Raw genomic sequence first — 23,901 nt, forward strand, 5'->3', positions numbered from 1 at the left:
CCAGCCTGCTGAGTTTTCCCCTTCCTGATTCTGCCTGCCCTATGGATTTCAGACGTTCTTAGCCCACTCTTGCAATCATGTAAGCCAAGCCAATGGCCAATGCTTGGAGAGAGAGGAGAGAGAGAGATTCTACTTCTGCTTCTCTGGTTGAAACTTGACTCATATGCTCTCTGCCAAAGATACAGAGATACAGTTGCAGGCAATTGAACCTTGAGCTGATGTGCATGGAAATGATGTGTCAAGTTGATATAGGCAGGGCACTGATACATTCATAGCCCATGTTAAATTCATTCCATCTTATCACTGATTTCCCAAGGTGACTGCTAGTGACATTCTTTAAAAAACAGATCTCCATTAAAAGGTTTAGTTTATATAAGCTATAGTAACCTTGCTGTTTTGGTCTTGGGGATGCAACTGGTATTTATCATCTTCCCTCTTCCACCATCTATTCCAGATATCCCTCATTGTTAAGTTAGGTGCCGGCTTTAGTTGCCTGCCTCATAGGGTGACCCAGATCTTTATCCCTGAGGGGTCTGAGACCCTGGTTATGGTGCCCCTGTCATGTTCTGGTTGACTTGGCCCTCATGATTGCTCTAGAAATAATAGCAGTGGGAATTGAGGTCAGAAGTTCAGAAGGACAAGTCCTATGCCTCAGTTGTTTTTTCATGGTTTCCAATCAAAGGTAATTTGATATCCTCTAGCAAGAGCAAGAAAGCCACTTACAGCAGCCTAGGGGGTTCACGGAAATCTGGGGGGTTCAAGATTCTCAAATGCATCCACTGAGGTGTTCCTATTTCAGGTATTACTCCTTCCCTATCAGTGTCATTACTTTTAAATAAATGAAGTTTTTCCTGCTAATTTTGTTGGAAGAGGTCAGCAAGAAAATGTGACTGCTGGTTGGTCTGCAACCTGAGTGTGAGTGATAGGAGGCTCCTCACATCCTCTCCTGTCCTTAGAATGCATTCTGCCCACCATCCCCACACTGGGAGCTGTTTTATAGACACAGCCTTGAGAGAGCAATGTATTGTTGACACCATCTGGACTGAATACATGACTGAACTCAATTTAAAGCTTCTACAAAAACTTTTTCAGAGTCTGGCAGGTAGGTGCAGAGCTCTATTCATCTTGTGGCCACCCAAGACAAACCTCATATATAAGTTCCCTTGCTGATTAAAACGGTTACTTACCAACCTAGATCTCCTTGTCTTCCACATATGGGGAGGTGTCAGAGTGGCAGAGAGTTGTAGTTTCAGATTTCACTCAGGAATCTCCCAATGTGGGGACCAACAAATACTCACAACAAAATTATACATCAGTTTTCTGCACAGTCTGCCTTCTGACTGCAGGAGATCAGAGTTTCACTGCTACAGAAGGCTTATGACTTTCACAGTGTGCTCTGAATTCATAGATGGCTCACCAGTTCCTATTTGTTTGTTTGTTGTTTCTTTCAGGGAATCAATAGCAGTTAGCCAAAAAAAATAAAAAAGTAAAACAAAAAACTTATTTCTTATAATTTAATTTCCCCTTGTAGCTCTCAAATGTTAGAGGTTCTAGATAAGAAAGTATTTCCTCTTTTACCTGCATTCTGTTTCAAATCACCATGCCAGAGACTATCATTATCTCCTTACTACTGATAACAGTGTCTTTCTTTCTTTCTTTTTTTTTAATCTGGTTGAAAAGTGATCACATTTCAGAACTCAATCCTAAGGCTTTGCTTAGGACCACAAATGATATCATCTTATATATGGTTTCCCCCCAAACAGAGCCTGAGACAAAAAGGTAAGTGCTGGTAGTTATGCAATAAAATATCATAGAAATATTGAGAGACTAATATATAGATTTGAATTTGGATAGAATTGATATAGAAAGGGAAAAAATCAGCAGAGTAAATTGTCAATCATGTTATAATATTTAGGAGGTAGTAAGGAACAAACACCTCAGAATAATTCTACCAAATGAATAATGGAGCTGCCAGATTATGCACCAGCTTCTGCCACTCATTGGTTGGGCTGATGGGGAAGCATTTCTATGTCCCCAGTATCTGGCTTCTAATTCACATAGGTAGTGCATTCTTCTTTGACAAGACAAAGGTCTTATGAGAAGAGGCACAGGTGCTGACAACTGGTAGACAAGCAGGCCTGCAATATTCAAAATAAAATAAAACACAGTAAATAATTAGTAGATACGGATAGAGCACCAATATCTGTCCCATTTACCTTAAATACTAATGTTGCATATTCAACATAATCTACCAACCGTTGATTACTTGGAAAGGCAAAATGTACATTTACAGTGATCATTAAGAAAGCACAGTAACAATTTTGAGAGAGTCATTGGGAACCATTACTTATAGTAGATGAGGCAGCACCATAAGTAATGATGTATGCAGCGTCAGCATTGAATAAATTCTAAAAGGAACTAGAGGGGCAGGAACAGCTACATTATCATTTCAAAACAAATATCCATATGAATATGGGTGAGGAAAGACTTTTTTAAAAATTTAAAAAATTAATATAAACAATTGAATTAGCATCTGGGTGATTCTCATTCAACTGGTCCATCACCACATTAGTATTACTTTCTAAATCTTTTTTGTCTCAGGTTCATAAAGGCATGTTTTTGTCTACAAAAATGTAAAGTATGTAATTGATGCAAAATAGATCTTTATACAGGATGTAAAGTAGAAATTATTTTTATTTTTAATATAACTATATTTCCTAGCACCATATAGGATCAATTCTAGGGTGTCCCATGGAAAATATTTTTGCATGGCTCCTGTTTGTCTGAACAATTCTTACAAGAATGTATTACAAGATTTATGCATCCATGTGAAGTAGAATTTTTTTTGATGAAGATTTAGAATAATGGATAAAGATATTTAAGTATTTGCTTATTGTCCTGTCTTGCCTGTGAAGATTCTTTGTAACATGTAGGAACTATCTTTTACTGTTTAGATCCAGGAAACAACTCTTCATATTCTTTATTGTTAAATGTGTGTGCGTGCCATCATGAACAAAGGGTACCAATGCAGTTATTGTTTATAACATCATGGTAATTGAGAACTTTTGAAAATGTAATATAGATCTTGACTTTTCAGTTTCTTTCAGCATTTTTTCATTCTGATGCTGATTATATCCTTACCCAAGGTGCTGCATCCCCCATCATGAATACTAGTTTCCAATTATTCTCTTCAAAGTTGTTACAGTTTTCTTAGCGATGACCACAAATGGACATCTTACCAAAAGTATGCAGGGAAATGTTAATGAAAATTTCTTTTCTGGCCATGTCAAATTTACCATTCAGAATTGTATAGTATTGCTGCAGAACAACACATCTCCTAACCCTGTTTTCTCTTGAATTCTTTGGGCCATAATTACTCTATTCTAGAATGTGATCTCTTTCAGTGATGATCAATCACACTGCAGCCTTCCATACACCATCAAGGAGCATAGGTAAGTCCTGTGACCAGAGTACAAAAAGTGATCTCCTTCAGGAAAGAGTGTCCATCCTCCTCTGACCAGGCTTAACATTGATTAGAGAGAAAACAATGTTATCATACCTATCAAAGTTAAGAGTCACTGTATGTGGGAAGGCTGGGAACAGGTGTGAACTTGGTGAAAGTATCTTTCTGTTGGCTGAGGCCATTTCTGAAAGGAGGTGACAGCAGGGCTATCTGCAGGCAGAACTCCCATCAGCTGGTTATTCAGAGAGTGTTTCATTCGTGCAGAGCAAATATGGTCAATATATCACAACATCCTCCACAGGCATTTTTTCTAAATCAATTTCCAACTATTGGTTATAGATATATGGTAAAGAAATTGGATTTTTAATTTTGATTATATATTCAGCACATCCACTAAACTTTCTTGTTACATCAAATAAATGTGGAAACTTTGATCCAATAACTATGAATTACTTATTTTATGTTGAACCAACTTCAAATTCTTTAAAAATATTCAACATATTCATAATATATTTATTTTTGTGCATATAAAACTTTATTTTGCTGGTTCATGTTCATGGTTATCTAAAAATTTTTCCAATATTATGGTTACATTCATTTCTTAAATTATTTAGAATATTTCCTATTTTATGTTCTCTGAAAATATACTATGAAATACTATGATTATCTATCTTTGAATATTTGTAGGAACCAACAAAACAGAAAATGCTATTTTATTTGGTTTCTTTGTGGCAACATTTGTACTGGCTTAATTTTTTTAGTGATTCTACAGAAGTTCAAGTTTTCTATCATTGTCTAAGAAATTTTCTACTTTACCTAAGCTAATACATGTAATGCCACACAGTCCTGGTGGTTTGGGCTTGTTTTTGGTTTTTAACTTTGAAATCTCTTCTGCATGCTTAATAATGTCTTTTTTCATGGTGAAATGGGCACCAAGCAATCAGAAGGGATAATGGTTATCAAACACTAGTACAGATATACTAGTGAATATTTGATTAAGTGATTCTCACTGTAATATGACTACATTAATTTCCATTTCTGTCTATTTTTTGTTCTATTACTGACTAACCGCTTAGGTTTTGGCTCATGTACATTTAACCTCTCTTGTTTGTAGTAATAGCTTTTTGTTTTTTCTTAGTTGACAGTTGTGCCTGAAAAGTTACCTTGAATAATTCCTTATTAGTCAGATTAATTTACAGCTTAAGCATTACATTGCAAAGTGATGCTACCAAATTAAAATTATCCTTAAAAAAAAAAAGGCAGAAGTTATGACTAGTACTGTATTGTTTGTTTTCCAGCCCCAGAAATTCTATTTCTAATGTGCAACACCAATCATAATTAAATGATGGTCTTTCTTAGTTTTCACATTTTTTAAATTGGTGAAAATTTTTGGTGCCAAATAAAGATCTAACAGGTGCTTAGATATATGAAACACATATTATATATTCAGTGGATTGAAAACCAAAAATTAAAACTTCTATGAAGTACAAAGTACTGGTCTAAAGTCTTTATGGTAATATCTACTTGTGTGTATGGTTGTCTGGGATTCTAATACCTAAAGATGGGATTATATATCTGCTATACAAACTAATTATGCTTTCATTACACCCAGCATATGAAACCAGAATATGTATATAATCCTTGTATGTGATGGTATGAACATCAACAATAATTTACATCATAGTAATAATTGTGAAGCAGCATAAGATAGTCTATAATAAAAATACTATTGTGTGAAGTCTTTGTGTTTTAATGTGTTTCATTATAATCTAGTTTTTAGAAAATTGCTGATCTGTGGTTCATGTTTGTAGTAGCTTCATAAAAATAAAAAGATTCTTTACAAACCATTCCTGATCCGCTAGGGAAGATCGTTTTTACCATAATTTTTCAAAAACTTGTAACTGTAGCTGAAGCTCTTTTAAGTTAAAGAGAGATAAGACCAAGTAGCAGATACAGTTTGTCTGAGTACCTGGTTCAGAGTATGGGGTGGTTTAAGTTTGGACATAAAAACAAATAAGTAAACAAAGATATATATTAAACTTCCACAAATCAAGTTATTAGACATTTACTAAGAAATTGGATATGGTTTCATTTCACTGTACTCTATAAATGTTTTATTTCTTTGAAAAAAGTTTTTGTTGTTGTTGCACTTGTGGGATTTTTTTCTTTTAAGTTTTCTCTCACACATCATCTTTTATTTGATCTAATTTGTGAAACAGTTTAAATAAGTCAGCACACTTCTTAATCCTCTCAAGATGACAAATAACTGAGATGCTTAGTGAATGATGAGTTTCTTGAAAAGCGTTAAGTTAAAATGATTTAGATTATCTAATTCTAAGCTATGACTTAATACAGCTATATGAAATGATTGTCAAAAGGCTGAATCTTCTGAAGCACCAATACTTGGAAACAACTATATAAATCCATTAGAGTTACAACTCTAAAATGTAGAAAAATAGTGCAGAAAATTTACTGAAATAATTTTTATTCAAACAGCAAATATAAACAACTGTGGATTAAAAATTAGTGCCCAACAAACATATAACGCAAAATTATTATTCCACATTATTTTAAAGTAAATATCATCAATAACTCAAATGAAATACACAGATTAGTTTAAATATATATTAAAAATGAATTTCATACGCCATATTGAATATAAAAGCACTTTTTGATTATTTATACATGACTGATTTTTAAAAGTTCTAACACTATGGGGGAAATACAAAGGAATTTTTAAAAAGCACCTAGAGTCAGGGGTGACTGGGTGGCTCAGTAGGTTGGGCATCTGACTCTTGATTTCAGTTCAAGTCATGATCCCAGGGTTGTGCGATTGAGCCCCACATCGGGCTTCATTTTGAACGTGGAGCCTATTTAAGATTCTCAATCTTTCTCTCTCTCTCTCTCTCTCTCTCTCTCTCTCTCTCTCTCTCTCTCTCCTCTTCTCCCTCCCTCCCTCTGTCCCTCTACCCTGCTCATAATCTGTCTCTTAAAAATGAAAAAATTTAAAAAAAGTTTAATAAATAAAAATCACCTAGAATAAAAAAATAAAGTTCTATGCAACATACTATAAGAAAAACTATATTTAAAACATTCTAAAACTAAGCCTAGGTAATTATAAAATAAGAAATTGGTAGAGCTGATATTAAATATGGACTTTGAGGAGAATAAGTTCCAAGTTCTTTTTTTTTTTCAAGCTCCAAGCTCTTACATAGCTGGTTGTAGTGATATCCCTCACTTATGACTAAAAATAATGTTAATAGTAATTAAAATGACATTGAAACTCAAATTATTGGACCAAGATTTGGAATTGTCTTACCACTGTAGTTGTACAATACAATTAATTACTTGTAAGCATGAAAGAAATCTGAAATGTTGTGACTCATGCTATCTAGAAACAAATATAAATTAACATTGAGATTCGCAATAAAAGCAATAGTTGCTTTCATATCTACAACAAAAATGCTGTGTTGTGAAAATAAAAATAGTTTATTTTTCTCAAATTTAAAAAGAAAATTTAAAGACAGAGGTATTATTAAAATATTAGCTTCCAAATATTATAATACTTATGAATTAAAATTGGGTAATATTTTCACATATGATAAAAAATGCAATAACAAAAGTTTAGAATTAGGCTTTTCTACCAATTTGAGGACTATTTCTTTCTAAAAACCAAGTCTAGTTTATCCTGAAGTACAAATAACAGGTTCTAATGACATCTAGTCAGCATGTGATCAAGTAAATACATGATTGGCTTTTAAACAGCATTCAATTCTTCTCTTTCATCTTTCTCTAGTCCTCATAATTGCCTCTGCTCTAATTCATTGCCAGTGAAGATCAAAGGCAAAGCCTCTCCATTTCAAAATAATAAGTGAAGCCATAACCTTGATTAATTTGACTCAAGCCCATGGGTTGAACCAATTTTTTCAACAGTAGAAATCTTGAATTTGTCACAAAGTCAGCATATATGAATAAGTTGACTTTCTTAGGTCTCTTCCTTCTATGTACCCAGGATAAAAAGAGTTTGGGTCAGGCTAGTCAACTCCCCTCTTTAAATTCTGTGTCATTCAGGAGGCCACTGGTGTGTGCCTGCTGCCTGTACATGAAGATTCAGGCTGACATCTAAGCTATCCATTTGGAGGCATTAAAACGACCTTGCTCACTCATTCTTCCTTTAGCTTTCTTCGATTCCATTGCTTCTGTACTAATGGATGTGCTTTCATTTCACTGAATGAAAAGTTTCCAGTCTCACATTTGGACTCACAAACCTATAAAATGAAATTTATAATACTTTTATTTTTAGGAGATTTATACTGATTCAGTTAGCTAATTTAAGTAAGTTTTGTTTGTTCTGTTTTGTTTTTCGTTTTGTTTTGTTTTGTTTTTCAAATGGCCCAGAGTAGTTAATAGAGTTCTGGAATTGAATTATAAGACCAAGAACACGAGTAATAAAGTATTCTGTGGTTTGTTTTTCCATTGTACCCTATACTTATATTTTAAGACAGAAAAAAGGAGGGGTGGATGACTGAAATCATACTAGGAATGTATCTTGAATTTCTGTTAATATTTGCAAATAACTGCATAAACATTTTACTAGAACATAATATTGTAGTATTTCATAGGAAAAAGTGATATAGTGATTTGGTGAAACAGGTATTACTACTTTGCCACTCTTTAGTTTACCATTAATTTTCAGATACTTATTGAGCATTTACTACATTTCAGGTACTATAGTAAGACAAGTAATATAAGACCAGTACTGTTCTTACAGATCACAGCCATAAAGGTGAGATAATAATAAGGGGTGCTCAGGTGGCTCAGTTGGTTAAGCATCTGACTCTTGGTCTCTGATCAAGTCATGATCTTGTGGTTTCATGAGTTTGAGCCCCATGTTGGGCTCTGCGCTGACAGCACAGAACCTGATTGGGATCCTTTCCCCCTCTCTCTCTCCTCCTTCCCCACTCACACTGTCTCAGTCTCTCTCAAAATAAATAAACTTTCAAAAAAGGTAATAATAAGTAAAATACACTATGGTAAATGTTTACACTTATCTCTATTATCAGTACTTCATGTTCATAGTGAAGACTCAGGACCCTGACAAATCACAAAGAAAATTCTCCAGTTTAGAAAGATCATATAATCTTTAACATAATTTTAATATTCAGATTATTTTATATAAAGTGATGATTTAAATGTCTATTCCATACAAAGAAGTTAAAATAACTCTCTATTACCGAGAGTGTCACCATTAATTGAGTTTGGAGGTTAATGAGATTCAACTAAAGAAAAGAAGAGACAGGGAAAAAATATTGAAGGAGAGGCTGTGACCAAGGACTGAACATAAGGGGAAAAGAGAATGCTTTTTCATGCAGTAACTAAAACTTTAGCTGAACTTTTCAGTAAATGTTTTTATTGAGCAAGACATTATTTTAAATGATTTGTTTTCTTTTTTCATTTACTGATATATAATCTTCTAAATTTGAAATTAAGATTGTTTCATTACAACTATTAATATATTACTTAAAATAAAACACCGTATTTAACACAATGAAACACTTTTTAGGATGTTTAACTTGAAACAAAGACTTTTCATTTTTTTCTTTCTCTCTTTCTCAGCATTCATAATGGGGACAAAAGAGCCTACCTCTTATACTTTAAAAAATTCTTTCAAGGTATGACATATAGTGCTTATAACCACATGCTTGATATAAACAGTCCAGAGATCCTCCATTGTCTGTGAATCCCAAGCAGTAGAAAAGTGATTTAAAAAGTCAGATTAGGCCAAGGGATACTGAATAGTGAGTGGAACTGAAACAGACTTCCTTGGTCTTATTCTCCCTGTATCTAAGATGAAGAACTTAAATAGCATGTTTTCTAAAGAATACATTGGTAGATTTCTCCTCACTGTAAGGTAGGAAGGCTATGATTTCTATTTTACCCTTTTTCCTATCACATCTGTTCGATATAGATTAGTGAATCTCAATTGTTGATAATTGCATCATATAATTCAGACTGCAAATTTGCCCATCTTCTTAGCACAATTTTTTGATTCCTATTTCTACATACAGTGTGAATCCAAGAACAGGACAGAAAAACACATAGTCATCTAAGCAGGAAAACTTTAGTGAAAATAATTATTCATATGAGATTGTACTAATGGAATATTGGCTAAAATATAAACTGAAGAATGACTTAGGGATTGTGGGAGAAATTGAGAAGAGAAGAATCCTCCAAGGATTCCCATCCAAGGATTGGATTCACATTAGAGAAAATAGGGTTTCAGCCCCTGGATATCACATGAGTTCACTGGATTGTCCTTGGCCAGTGATGCTTTATACACAAAGGGTCAAGACTGATAGTTCAGGAATCAACTGTTGTGAGATCAAGGAAATGTGATTGGAAACCAGTGGAGGAGAGACAAGGCTGTTTGCTGTCAGACTTGATGGAAAATCACAGGAGGTGTGATGTGTTCATGAATTCAGTGGAGACCTGTCATTGGATGCAAGTTGGAGCATTCCCAAAATGTGCCAGCTGCTCGTGGGGTACACATGAACTCACATCTGGTAATGTGCACAAGGGGAGATGCTTAACAGGAATTGCCACCAACACCACCAACTGGCTGAGGGAGAGAGACATGCTGAGACACACCAGTCTTCACACTCCACTGTGGATTGCGAAGTAAAACAAAGGAGGGGGCTACGATGTCCCTAATTTCCACATATTAATGTTATCAATGGCAAACATTACTTTAATCAGTTTTCCATTATTTCATTAAATTGACTTCCTTAGGAGGGAATTTAGGATTCTATCAGAACATTAAAGGCTGTTGTACTGAACAATATATATAATTTATCCAGATCATTATGTCTTCAGCACATTATCAAATCTCTAGTGTTAGCTGAGGTTGGACAAGAATTTTAAAGTGTTCCTGTTGACCTATTGATCAGTTAACCATATAGGTGTATGTGTATGCTTTCATTAAAGTATTATAGATGCTAGCTTTATATATACACTTCATAAATACCCTCTTTTACAAGCCAATTCAACTTTACTGCAAAATGTATTTGTCTAATTTTCCTTCAACCGAGTGTTAGAAGAAAAATTGTTGCAGAGGTGTAACAGTGTAATTTGGGAGCGTATATTTCCAATTGATAAGTTGCAGATTTATAATTATTATAGGCAGGTTTATAGGTGAAAATATAAGCTAAACCAAATAACAAGCAAATAAAATAGCATTTTCATGTAAAACCCAAACAACTATATCTGAACACAAAAACTGATAGGCTCCCGGACAGCTGAAAACAAATGGACATACATCCCTATTTTAGTTTTTGTGTTTACTGCACCAGATGTGCTAGATTACTTAAAGATATTCAAGATGAATAATAATAACAAAGACAAGAAAGAAATTCCATTTTCTCTACCTCAGGTAAAGTTAGTTTAAAAAGACTTTGTAAGAGGGCACCTGGGTGGCTCAGTTGTTTAAGCGTCCAGCTTTGGCTCAGGTCATGACAGCACAGTTCGTGAGTTTGAGACCCACATCAGGCTCTCTGCTATCAGCATAGGGCCTAACTCAGATCCTCTGTCCCTCTCTCTTTCTGCCCCTCCCCTGCTCTCTCTCTCTCAAAAATAAACAAACATTTAAAAAAGATGTTTTTAAAGTCTTTGTAAAGAAATTCACAAAAATAAATTATATACTATCACTAAATCTTCCTCTACACTTTGATAATTACCAATATAAGATATTCTGTAGTATATTAAGAAAGGATTTTATACATATATATATAAATTTCCCTCCCCAAAACTACTCATAACAAAGATGTTTTTAAAGCCTATAATTATTATTATTTCATTTTGGAAATTAAAAACAGTAGAGCATTACTATTTTTAAATTCTAAGAAGTAAAACTATAATCTTATTCTGCCCTATATTTAAATCTATCTCTATGTATATCTGATATGTGTATATTTATCAGTGTGTTTTCAAAGCAAGATAAATTATTTCATCTAGGAACATAAATAACTTTTTTGCTTCCATGGTTGGGCTCAGAGTTTATTCTAAATTAGAATTTTTTTTTATCCTAGGATTTAGTATGCTGTATGTTGCCCTTCGCAGCAAAAACTTTAAGAGGAATAACTGATACAATTAATAGTATTAAAAACTTAAATTGGCAGTATATGAGAGTAAAATAAAGATGGCACGACAATTGCAATTTTATGAAGTTCTTTAGAAAAGCCTAAAGGGGTCAAAAGATGTGATTACTGTCTACAAGAACGAGGCATTATGGAAGATATTCTTTTGTGTAGAAACAAGAAAAATAATGTGAACAACTGATTTTCCTGACTGATTTGTTTAGTGATGTATATATCATCTTTTGAATGCTGAAGTACTGAAGAAAGAGAGAAAGGTAGGTGAAATGTGGGATCTTTTAAAATAAGGAAAACATTGGGCTAATCAATGAGAATTCATCTCTAAATCCTTGTTGCAAAAATTTTAGTTCACCAGGAATCATTAATAAATGCTATTACTTATAATTGATATAAAATAGAAATGGGTTTATAAAATTAAAATACAAAATATTCAAAGAAAATGTATTTGTTAATACTCTTGATGCAATATTTATGCATGTTAAAAGATTTAGAGATGTCTGACTTTTGCTTCCTCAGTGTGCGAATCTGAGACATTTAAATGAGGTGGTTTATGTTGACTAATGAATAATTTCTTATTGCCGCAGGGTACCAAGATCGATTTTCCCCACATAATTTCATTCTCCCTTTGCTCACCATCCCCATCATTCCCAACCACCCATTTTTGTACTGGGAATCAGTTTGTAATATGTAAATGAGATTTAATATTACTCTGAGTATCTGCTAAAAACAGCCAATATTGGAGTTTATAGTTATAAGCAAGGGCATTAGAGTCTGAAATTTAAGGATGTAGTTATATGTTCGAACAAGAACAGGAAAGAATTCTCAGGGACTAATAGAATGATTTACTTAAAGGCAGGCATCTTTGACCTTGAGGAAAACTATAACTTGCTCAGACAATAAATATTTAAGTGGCTTTGGAAAGGAAAAACACCCCGTAAAATCTCTCATAATGCATTAACAAATCAAGTCACCCTTAGCCAATGTAATGTATTGGGTGTAAGAGCAGACAAGTTACCCAATGTATCTAATTATACAGAGCTAATACCCTCTGACCTCTTGTCAGTCCACCCTCACTTTGCCTGTAATGGACATAATGATGAATATTCTAAATCACAAATTGTGTCATTACCAATCCATTTCAACTTCTTTATAAGTAAAAAAATAACTTAAAAAAATACTGCTTACTGTTGCAACTACTGACTCATTTGGTAAGAGATATATTAGGAATTGTTTCTATTTGCAAATTTCCCAACATACATGTGTAGAAAGAGTTTCACACTATGTCTTCTCTATCAGGGCACAGAAATTCACACTATGTCTTCTCTATCAGGGCACAGGGAATTGGTTCTATTTGCAAATTTCCCAACGTACATGTGTAGAAAGAGTTTCATACTATGTCTTCTCTATCAGGGCACACAAAAATACTTTCTGTGTATACACACACACACACACACACACACACACACACACACACACAATTTGTCTAGAAAGTCTATCCCTGACTGGACTTGTAAAGAATTAGTACCATCACAGACATGTTCAAACTCCTCTCTTTGGAAAGAGTTATCATTCTAGAAAAGAGAGAAATTAGAGCAATCTCATTCTTTCTCCTTTCCACACTGATAATTAAAATGAGTGTAATTAGATTATCCAAACATTTAAATAACTTGGAGATAAGTGTCACATAAATAGATCTTTGATTAAAATCATCAAAATGAGCACATCTGCCTACATTATATTCTACATATATATTGAAATGACAACATGTGTGACCATGATTGCTGTATCAAGCCCCAAAGTAATTAATGTAGTTGCAAGGAAAACCATTAATCTTACTGTGTCATTTTCCCTCATATTAGAAACTTTAAACTTGTACACTATATTAATCTGATATCCAGCTGTCAGAAAGTACATATTTGTCCCTCAGGGTTTTAAGTGCATTCCATATATTTATTCAAGTAGAGTATTTAACAATATTTGACCTGTTCCTGAGTTTATTGCAAATTTATTTACTTAATATTCTAGTTTGTCATAAAAATACAGGAGACCAGAACTTGCTAGGCCACATGGAAGACATTAAAATACTATGAGGAGTTACTTTTCCTTCCCTTCCTCCCACGAAGCCAAGACCCAGAGAAAAAAAAAAACAAAGAAACAGAAAAATATATTTCTATAATTATGTGCTAAGTTGTATGGTTCAGAATGTTAGTGTTATAAAAGCGCTTAGAGGCACCAATATTGGATGAGAACTAAGTAGTTGGTAAAGAAACCTTGGAGGCTGTAAGTCTCTGGAAGGGGAAAAAAATGGGGAAGAACATTCTGATTGTGGAAGCATAAGGAAGAAAACTAATTGGGTGGTAGTTGAAAATAAGGCAAATAAATGTAGGTTAGATGTTGGTAGGAATTAATTGTGACTTTCTAAGCCATTCATTACATGATGAAAGTCCAATTTTAAGAATTTTAACACAGCCATGGTACATAGGATCAGTTGTAGGCAGGACAGACTCAAAATTTCTTTTCTAAATGTGTTGCTCTTGAGGGTAACTCTGTAGTTGATCAGTTAATTTTGAGTCCACAGTTGGGTTTGTTGGAATGTATTTATCGAATATTTTAATGAATTAATTGAGTGAATGTGTCTGAAGAAAATAAGAGGATAATTCCACTTCTGCTTGTTTGTAGCTAGCTGAAAAAGTATCATTTCTACTCTAATAACTAGAAGTAAGCCAGAAAAAAAATTGTAAATTTTCTTGAACCCATAAGGAAGCTGAGCTTTCAGGGAGCCACATACGTAGTTTGAAATAGGACAGCTCCTTCCCCTAAGAAGAAATTGCATGCCTAAACCTTCTCAACAAGAAAGAAAGGCAGGGCCAACATATAAACAAGGAGGATCAAATGAGCTAAAATATTAATAAAAATCTAAAGGCCAACTGGGAGCTGATTTGACAGTGTGGAGCCCACGAGAATGAGATGCAAAGGGAGTTTGCCCCCATCCACGGTCTCTTTCTTTCGGAACCTTATGGTACAGTCATAAGAAAACAGAGGACAAGGCTGGAAAACACCTAGAGTTACCCCTCTGTGTGGCAAGCATAGGGAAAAGGATCAGGCCTCTGTAAAGAAAATGGACTGTCTCTGAAAAGCGTTTCACATCAAAGGGAAGGATAGCAAACCCCAAGAGCAAAGGGAAGGATATAGAAGAAAGATCTCTACCCATGAGGAAGCTGATGAAAAATTCCCAAGGCAGGGATGTTATATCAAAAATGGTCTCCCCAACAAGAACCAGAGAAACACAAGGCAGAATTCTGGCTGTCATAGGGAAAATGACAGAAATGCTGAGAAAATCCCACACTGGAGGCCCACTAGTGAGGCTGGAACAGTCTTCCTCCTGCCCCAGGCCCTAGCAGAATCCTAGCAAGACACAAATTTGCAAACATCAGAAATCTACCCCTGGGGAAAGGTTACATGTTTTAAGAGAGAGAATGAACTCTTCTGTTGTGCAGCATACATGGATAGTTCAAAAGTGAGGTTGTAGCACAAACATTAAGAAGTGCTCTCTGAGGAGTACCTGGGTGGCTCAGTTGGTTAAGCCAACTGACGCTCGGTTTTGGCTCAGGTCATGATCTTGCAGTTAGTGAGTTCGAGCTCTGCATCAGGCTCTGTGCTGACAGTGCAGAGCCTGCCTGGGGTTCTCTCTCTCTGCCCCTTCCCTACTCATGCCCTCTTCCTCTCTCTCTCTCAAAAATACATAAATAAACTTAAGAAAAAAAGAAAAGAATTGCTCTCTGAATCCCAGTCCCCCACCTAAGTACAAGGCACCAGTAGACTAATTTTAAGTTTGAATTTTGACAAGATTGATTCAGTACCCCCATGCTACTGCATGAAAGAGGAGAACATATTTCCAGTTATAAATACTATTTACCTCAATCTTTCCTCTTTTACATATGAATCCTAGTATCCAATAAAAATTTGACTCAAACACACACAGTCACACAAACAAAATAAGAGGAAATGAAACAAACTCATGGTCAAGAGACAAAGCAATTGGCAGAATCAAACTCAGAAATGATCCAGATATTGTGACTAACAGTGTGATTTTTTTCTTTTTTAAATGTTTATTCATTTATTTTGAGAGAGAGGGAGAGAGAGTGCAAGTGGGGGAGGGGCAGAGAGAAAGGAAGAGAAAGAATAACAAGCAGGCCCCACGCTCAGCTGATGCAGGGCTCAACCTCAGGACCATAAGATCATGACCTGAGCTGAGATCAAGAGTCGGATGCTTAACTGATGGAGCCCCCCAGGTACTTCCAGTGTGAATTTTAAAATAATGAATATGCTTGGAATCTAGTAGAAAACACGGACATGTGCGAATGTGGGAGAATCCCGGTAGAGAGGTAAAACTTTTAAATCAAATATAATGTTAGAAATGAAAGTGATAATGCCAGAGATGGAGAGTTATGTTGGCACAATTGAGTAAATGATCAGTGACCTTAAGGATAGGTTAGTGGAAATCATTCAAATGAATACACTGAGAACAAACAGTGGGAAAAAAAATCATGTAAACAAATCATGATGATATAGAAGAAAAATATTTTTACTATTAACAATTAATACAATACATACATAAGTAGATACATCATGTTTAAATTGATGAAGGCAAAACATAAGAAAAAAATCTTGAAAGCAGCCAAAGAAAAAGACACATTACCTATAGATGAGCAAAGAAACAAATATGCAAGATTTCTTGTCAGAAACAACGCAACCTCAAAGACAATACTGTAATATCTTTAAGCAGTGGAAGAAAACAAAACCTGTCATTTACACTCAGTGAGAATATGTTTATAACTAAAAGTGAAATAGATTTTTTCCCAATAAATAATAGCTGCTAGAATTTATTTCTGGCGGACCTGGCTTCAAAAAAATGTTCAAAGAAGTTTTCAAGCACAAGGAACAATACCAGAGAGAAACACACATCTACAAAAACAAATGAAGTACCTTGGAATTGGTAAAAATAAAGATAAATGTAAAAGTCAGTTTGCTTACTTTTAATTGCTGTAAGAGGTGGTTTATTATTAAAGACCAAAAATAAAAAAAAGTATCAAGGTATGGGGTATATAACACATGTAAAATATGGGCTGCAATAAGACAAAGGCTAGGAAGGAGAATTGAAAGTATATGTTGACTAAGATTCGTAGACTATATGTGAACTGATATATTATCTAAAAGCAGACTGTAATAAGATAGTCCAAATCTAGAGAAACTTCTAAAACTTAGAAAAATAGATACAACAGAAAGTCAGTAATGGATGTAATAATAAAATATATCCAGTCCAAGTACAGAGGAATAAGAAGCAAAGAGTAATTAAAACAACTAGAAAATAAGCACAGGGTGGGAAATTAAATTCAATCATTGCAACACTTAAATGTAAATTGTCTCAACATCTCAATTAAAAGTAGTGACAATTCAGCTGACTTTATAAAATGCCCTACTATATTCTCCTCATAAGAAATACACTTTATGTATAAAGACATATATAAGTTAAAAGTTACAAGATGAAAAATGTAATACAAAATCAAAAATTAATTTCAATTAAGTAATTCCCCAAAATTAATCAAAAGAAATGTAGAACACCTATGTTAATATCAGAGAAAGTAGACTTCAGCACATGGAATATTGCCAGAGAAAAAAGAGGGACTTTACATGATGACAAGAATGATAAATCACCAAGAAGATATGATGATGCTGAATGTATAAGCACATAACAGAGCTTTGCAATGAAACTAATATCAAAATGAGTAAAAAGAGAAATAGACAAATGCACCCATGGTGTTGAACTGTCTTTTTTTACTTTCTATATTTCTGGTGGCTTTGACATTGGAACTCTTGTTAACCCTGAAGAGACTGTGCCCTAAGGGCTAGTCAGTTCCTACAGATGGTAAATTATTTGTCTTTGCGCACACTTTTCATATGCAAACTGATCAGTCAAGAGCCCATATCCCCCAACTGCCTTCTTTATCAGGCTCTTACAGTCAGGACCACTGATAACCCACCTGGGCTAGGTAGCAGCAACCAGCAACAGTTCCTATGTCCTAGAGATCACTGCAATTATTCAAAATAGCTAATTCTTAAACCTGCTTATACTATGTCACCTGTTTTTTTCCCCACAGAAACCACAATTAAGGCCCTTGTCCATATTTTCCCCTTGCTCCCTCGACCTCTTGACCAACCCTGATGTTTCCTTGTGTAGTTCTGTGTGGCCTGGCATACCCTCTCTTGGAAACTGTGAGGAACAAACTATCTTTTCAATGTCAGTCATCACCTGACCTATTGGTCTCACCATACCTCAATAATAGTAAAACCTACATTTAAAAATGTACTTAAAGACTTCAACACTTGTCCCTCATGAGTTGAGAGTAGGAAACAGAATACCGCTAAGGATATAGAAGAACTGAATGACAAAACATTCTACCCAAGATCAGCAGAACACACTTTCAGGTACAAATGAAACATTCACCAAAACGACCCTACACAAGACATAAAACAAACCTGAACACATTTCAAGAACGGAAATCATACAAAGTATTCTCTGACCAAAATTAAAATGCAAATCAAGAATAGAAAGATATCTGGAAAATCTCCAGATATTTGGAAACTAAACAATATTTTACTAACCAAGCCATGAATAGTCACAAAGAAAATTAGAAAATATTTTAATTAATAAAAATGAAAACATACCACCAATATTTATAGAATGCAACTAAAACAGTGCTTAGAAGGAAAATTATAGGGCGAAATGTTTATCTTACAAAAGAAGAAAGGACTCCAAAGAATTATTTAGAGAAAGAAGAGAGAAACTCAAAACAATCCAAAGAAAGAAAATAATAAAAATGAGATCATTGGTAAATGAAATCCTGAACCAAATATATCAATAAAACCAAATGCTTGTTCTTTGAAAAGATTGATACATTTGATAAACCTCTAGCTACACTTGTAGTAGAATTCTCACACAGAGTCATGACGCAATGGCCTTTCTTTCCAGGAAGCAACTTTACTCGTGCCAGCGCGGGCTCAGTTGGGTTCTTACTGAAAAACTGAGCCCCAAACACCACGTGGCCTTTTATATATTTTGTACTTCTTTGTCTCCCATATATGGGTAATGTATAGACATACAGTCTGATTGGGTGGTCTCATGTTACAGGGTCGTGAGGGATGTCACCTACGCACTTAGCCAGGTTGCCTTCTCTTGAGGTTTCTTTCTCACCACATTCTTTAGGGAGGGCACTCAACCACACACTGATGAGAATTGAAGGGGTTCAGAATAGTACCCCTCCCCAGAAGGTGCCACTTGGGCATGTGGATTATTTTGAGCTGAGCTGAAGGCACTTGAGACCCTCCCTTAACTACACAGAAGAATCTAAATTTGGGGGGGGGGTCTTTCCAGAATAGGGTTATTTGCAGAGATAAATTTTATCTGAATGACCCAAGTATATGGTAGGGCAAACATCAAATTACCAAACATCTGCTCTTTTATCACCCTGTGAATTGCATTTTTTCCTCTGAAGTCCCAGACACCCACCCCCTTCTCCTTAGTTCAGGATGACACATATACTTCATTGTGCCTATCTTTGGAGTTTCCATGTCTATGTGGATTCCCTATATGTACCAATTTGATTTTCTCCTGTTAATCTGTCTCATGTCAGTTCGATTCTTGGTCCAGCCTGAAGGACCTTTGAGGGGACAGGAATTCTTGCTCCCAAAAAGAATGAAAGATATAAAATAAAATTACCAATATGAGTAATGAAACAAGGTTGTCACTACAGATATACAGGCATTAAATGGATAACAATGGAATATTATAAATGACTTTATTCCACTAAATTTGACAATTTATGTGAATTAAACCTTTGACAGTCACAAACTTTCAAAAGTTGCTCGTAAAAATATATAAGACTTGTTTGAAAATATTCAGAGTAAAAAGTGAAAAAAGTTAGATCACATAACGTCTCTGCTCAAACCCTCAATCACTCCCGTTTTATTAACAGTAAAAGTGTTTAAAATTCTGCACAAAGTCTTGTATAAACTGTTTCCTTTCCATCTTCTATGACAATATCTCCTACTTCTTCTATTTATTTCAGTCTGTTCCAAAAATGAGCCTCTTTGTTATTATTTGAATGCACAAAGCATGCTCTTATTTCAGGGACTTTACACCATGTACCTGGCTTGGAACATTCTTCTCCCAATAGTCGGTTTTCTCCATTACCTCTTTCAGCTGGCCTCTGACCAAAGGATGCCTTCCCCAATTATTCTATTTAAACTACCACTCTTGGGGCACCTGGGTGGCTCAGTCGATTAAGCATCCAACTTCAGTTCAGGTCATAATCTTGTCATTTGCGAGGTCAAGCCCCACATCGGGCTCTCTGCTGTCAGTGAAAAGCCCCATTTGGATCCTCTGTCCCCCCCCTTTCTGCTCCTCCTCCACTTATGTGCATGCGTGCTCTCTTTCTCTCTCTCCCAAAAATAAATAAACATTAAAAATAAATAAACTAGCGCTCTTCTCTCAAGTCAACAGTACCTATCCTGTCTTGGCTATCAGACAGTAAAAACATAACTTGAAAATATAGCATGGGATATTTTCAGTAAGTTTCAACCATCAGGACTTTGAGATACATTTGGCCGCTGAGCTGTAAACTAGTCAAATTTACCTAGATGACTCCATGTTTCTCATATGCATGAATCTGACACATAGCAGATGCTATTCTTAGAAAAAGTACTAAAAAGAAAGACTGCGCTCCTCTGGGTATGGCAAGGTTTTCCAAGAACTAAACTGTGCCTTTTATAAACTAGAAATTAAATTATACAAAGTATTGTATACCATTATTTTGTCATCTGTAATTAATCTAAATTTCTTCTTTTTTTTTGTTTTGAAGTCCCACTGAAAACCTAGAGACTTGCAAGGATGGGCAAGAAAGGAGAGGTAGATTGAGAACTTTAAAATTCCCAGCAATTTATCACCATGTACTATAATGTAAAACAACTTTACAGGTCTGTTTACTTTTTCTTTCACCACTGTCCTTATGATACAAGTGTCTGGGTAGGGCAGAAATTTTAAATGTCTTTGTGATTAATAGGCAAGGAATATGGCTCAGATCTGTGTGTGCACGCACACACACACACATATATACATATATATATATATACACACACAGATATGTAATATTTATATGTGTATATATATGTGTCTGTATTATATACAACAACCTACATTGCCCCATTTTTTTATCTGGTACAATTGAAGGCATATTCTCTCCATGATGCTTCCAGGGGTCTTCATCGTCCCCCAGGTTGATTAGACCCTGCTGCAATTCTTGATAGCCCATAGGTCTTTTTAAAGTCTGAACATGACACACATCCAATCTCTGTGCCCCAAATTAAACCTGCAACAAAATCCTTCCTTGTTTTGCTTTTCTTTTTCTTTTTTTCTTTTTTCTTTTCCTCACAAGAGTCACATTCTACAGGTTAAATGCCAGGATAAAAGAGCTGTAGGAGAAAAGTAGAAATTAATTTTTAATTCTTTCCTCTCTTCCACTCCAAAGGATCTGTTTCTTCCCTGTTCTATCTTGGATTAACTGTGATTACTCTTTAGCTAGATATGCTACTAGGTTATATGCATTATCTCTGGTGGCACTAAGCCTCATGTCTTATTCCAAAGGATAGGCAGGGTAAAGAGGAAAGAGATTCACAGGAAGGTGAGAGAAAAATTCAAGATTCAAATTTTTCCAAAAGATAATATTTACTATTTTATAAAATAAGTAAGCAGATTACTCAAATCATCTAGAATTCTTTATTGCTACTTATTTTTAGCATCAATTTCTGTCTTACTATTTTCAGTTTCTATACTCAAGAATAGTCATCAGTAATTGCCATTCTTCACTTCTATAATTGAATTTTTTTAAACTTTGTTAGAATCTAGCAATTTTTCTTTTTTTTTAGATTTTCTTTTCTTTTTCTCAGCTTCTTTCACATAACTAAGGCCTCATATGGATTGATACTAACTTTAATCTTTGCTGCTGTTCAATAATCACACTTCTGTTAAGTCCACATAAATCCTATCTACTAGTAATAGATCAACCAACAGCTGTTTGTTTATCTCAAGATTCCCATTTTTTATATTTGATTTTTAATCATCATCTTCTCAAATTTAGTAAGTTCTGTTCAGACACTTTTTAGAGACAATCAGACTACCCCATTAATTAGGTGAATGTACAGCAAATTTAAAAGAATTTGAAATTTTAACTGTTCACATTTGATACAATATAAGAATCCCCATACGCTTTAACACTGTGTAAATTGGGAAATACAAATGCTGGTAAGCTAAATGGTGTCTGAACAAGAATGACTTAAAGATATACTCACTGTATTAGTCAGGGCTCTCCAGAGAAACAGAACCAACAGGATGTGTGTATACATAGAGAGAGATTGATTTTAAAGAATTGGCTCACACAATTGTGGAGGTACAAGTCAAAAATCTTCAAGGTACACTGGCAGTCACGAGACCAGGAGTCTGCAAACTGAATTCCCTTTTGCTTAGGGGAGGTCAGTCTTTGTTCTGCTAAGGCCTTCAACTGATTGGGTGAGGTCCACCCACACTACGGAGAATAATCTGCTTTATTCAAAGTCCATCTGCGTGTATATTAATATCATTCAAAAAACGCTTTCACAGCTATCCAAAATAGTGTTTGGCCAAATATTAGGGCAATATGTCTCAGCCATGTTGGTACATAATACTTAACACCACCTGAAACCCTTTATAACTTAAGTATGAACTATTTAGATTAATTGGTAAATATTACAATCATAGATACCTACACACATTTGTTGTTCAAACAGTGGAAAATATAAGACATACCAATTAGTTCATTTTTACAACCTTAAAATGACAAAGGCCCTCTGTTCACAGTCACACCTTGCAGACAGCACGATGTTATTTTGCAAATACCATTTACATGAGTCAGACAGCAGGCAATACTGGATGTGCACGTAACAGGTAATGTCACAGGTAAGACATTGCTGCCTTCTCCATCACTTCTCGGAAAATGCCCCAAACATAAACATCTACTATTTGAAAGTTTCTGCACTGGAAGCCTAGGGAACATATGCCATTAGAATCTACACTGTGATGAAGGAGCCAAGATGCCGGAAGCATGGAAGTTTTTTTTTTTGCGTGTCTTGCACCCATGAAATACAGCCAGACCAACACTAAACCATCCTACACACCTAGAAAACTGGAGGATTAACACAACAATCTGCACAACCTGAACCACAGAATTCGGCAGGTACACGGTGCAGAGAGGTGAATTTGGGGAGCAAGAAGCCGCGGAAGGTAGGGAACCACTTTGTGGGCAGAGAGAGGATGGAGACTGGGGAAGGGGGGAGAATACGAGAACAGCACCCCTCCCCAAGAGCAGCTGGAGAGAAAGTGGAAAATTGGAAACAGCTGCAGAGACTATACTGAAAAGGGAGAAAGGAGAAAGGAGAGGGTTTAAATTCCATTAAGACTGTAAACAAGGGGAGCACAAAGGCTGCAACTCCGCAGCTCATTACCTGATGGTGCTCTGGTGGGAAGGGCGAATCCCCAGGAACAGAGTGGGGTCCGGGAGGTTCTCAGGCCACATGGGAAAAAGCAGTTCCACTGCTGGAAGGACGTTTGGTAGAGACTGTTGAAGCCACCTGGTCCCAGCAGATCCCAGAAAACGGCCACATTCGCTGGTGCTGGAGCAAGGTCGTTAAGGGTGAAGCCTGGTCCCAGATGTGTGTTGTGATTTTCCATAATCTCTGAAACGCTGCTGCTACACTATCTCGTGAATTTTTTCTGGGGCAGGCTGGCACCTGGCCGCAGTCTTGGGGCACTGGCAGCAGCAGGGTCCAGCAAGCATTCCTGGGTGCAGCCGACATTCGGCCATTGCTCATTCGGCCACTGCTCGGTGAGACCCTCCCACAGAGGGGTGGAACGGGTCAAAGCTGCAGCCCTTCGGAAGTAACGGGTCGGGGAAAACAGCCGCATCTGAGACAAAACTCAGGACAGAGGTACTGCCTGGGGCTGGTCATGGAGAGTGAAAAAGCAGGGAGTGGACAGAAAGCTGAAGACAGAGGACAGGTGCGCAATTGCTGATCCCAGGAAAACAGATTGGGGAGCTGGCTGGCGCCATTTTCACTGTTCCTGTGCATGCGCATGTAGGAGGGCTGCAAGAGTACACCCCAGTAGGCTGTCAGCGCCATCTAGTGGAGAGCGGAGCTGTT

At 35.7% G+C, this 23,901-nt stretch overlaps 1 long non-coding RNA gene across 1 annotated transcript in view; it reads right to left on the reverse strand.

The window, feature by feature from the left end:
• Positions 1–1,886: 1,886 nt before the first annotated feature.
• The window catches only part of LOC109269895 (uncharacterized), a 35,282-nt gene continuing 13,267 nt past the window's right edge, over positions 1,887–23,901 (reverse strand). Inside the window, exon 3 of the long non-coding RNA XR_002081320.2 lies at positions 1,887–2,138. This is a non-coding gene — a long non-coding RNA (uncharacterized LOC109269895). The remainder of the gene's footprint in view (positions 2,139–23,901) is intronic.

Source organism: Panthera pardus, unplaced genomic scaffold (assembly GCF_024362965.1).
Source record: "Panthera pardus isolate Hobbes unplaced genomic scaffold, ASM2436296v1 HiC_scaffold_10, whole genome shotgun sequence".
Taxonomy (NCBI): Eukaryota; Metazoa; Chordata; class Mammalia; order Carnivora; family Felidae; genus Panthera; species Panthera pardus.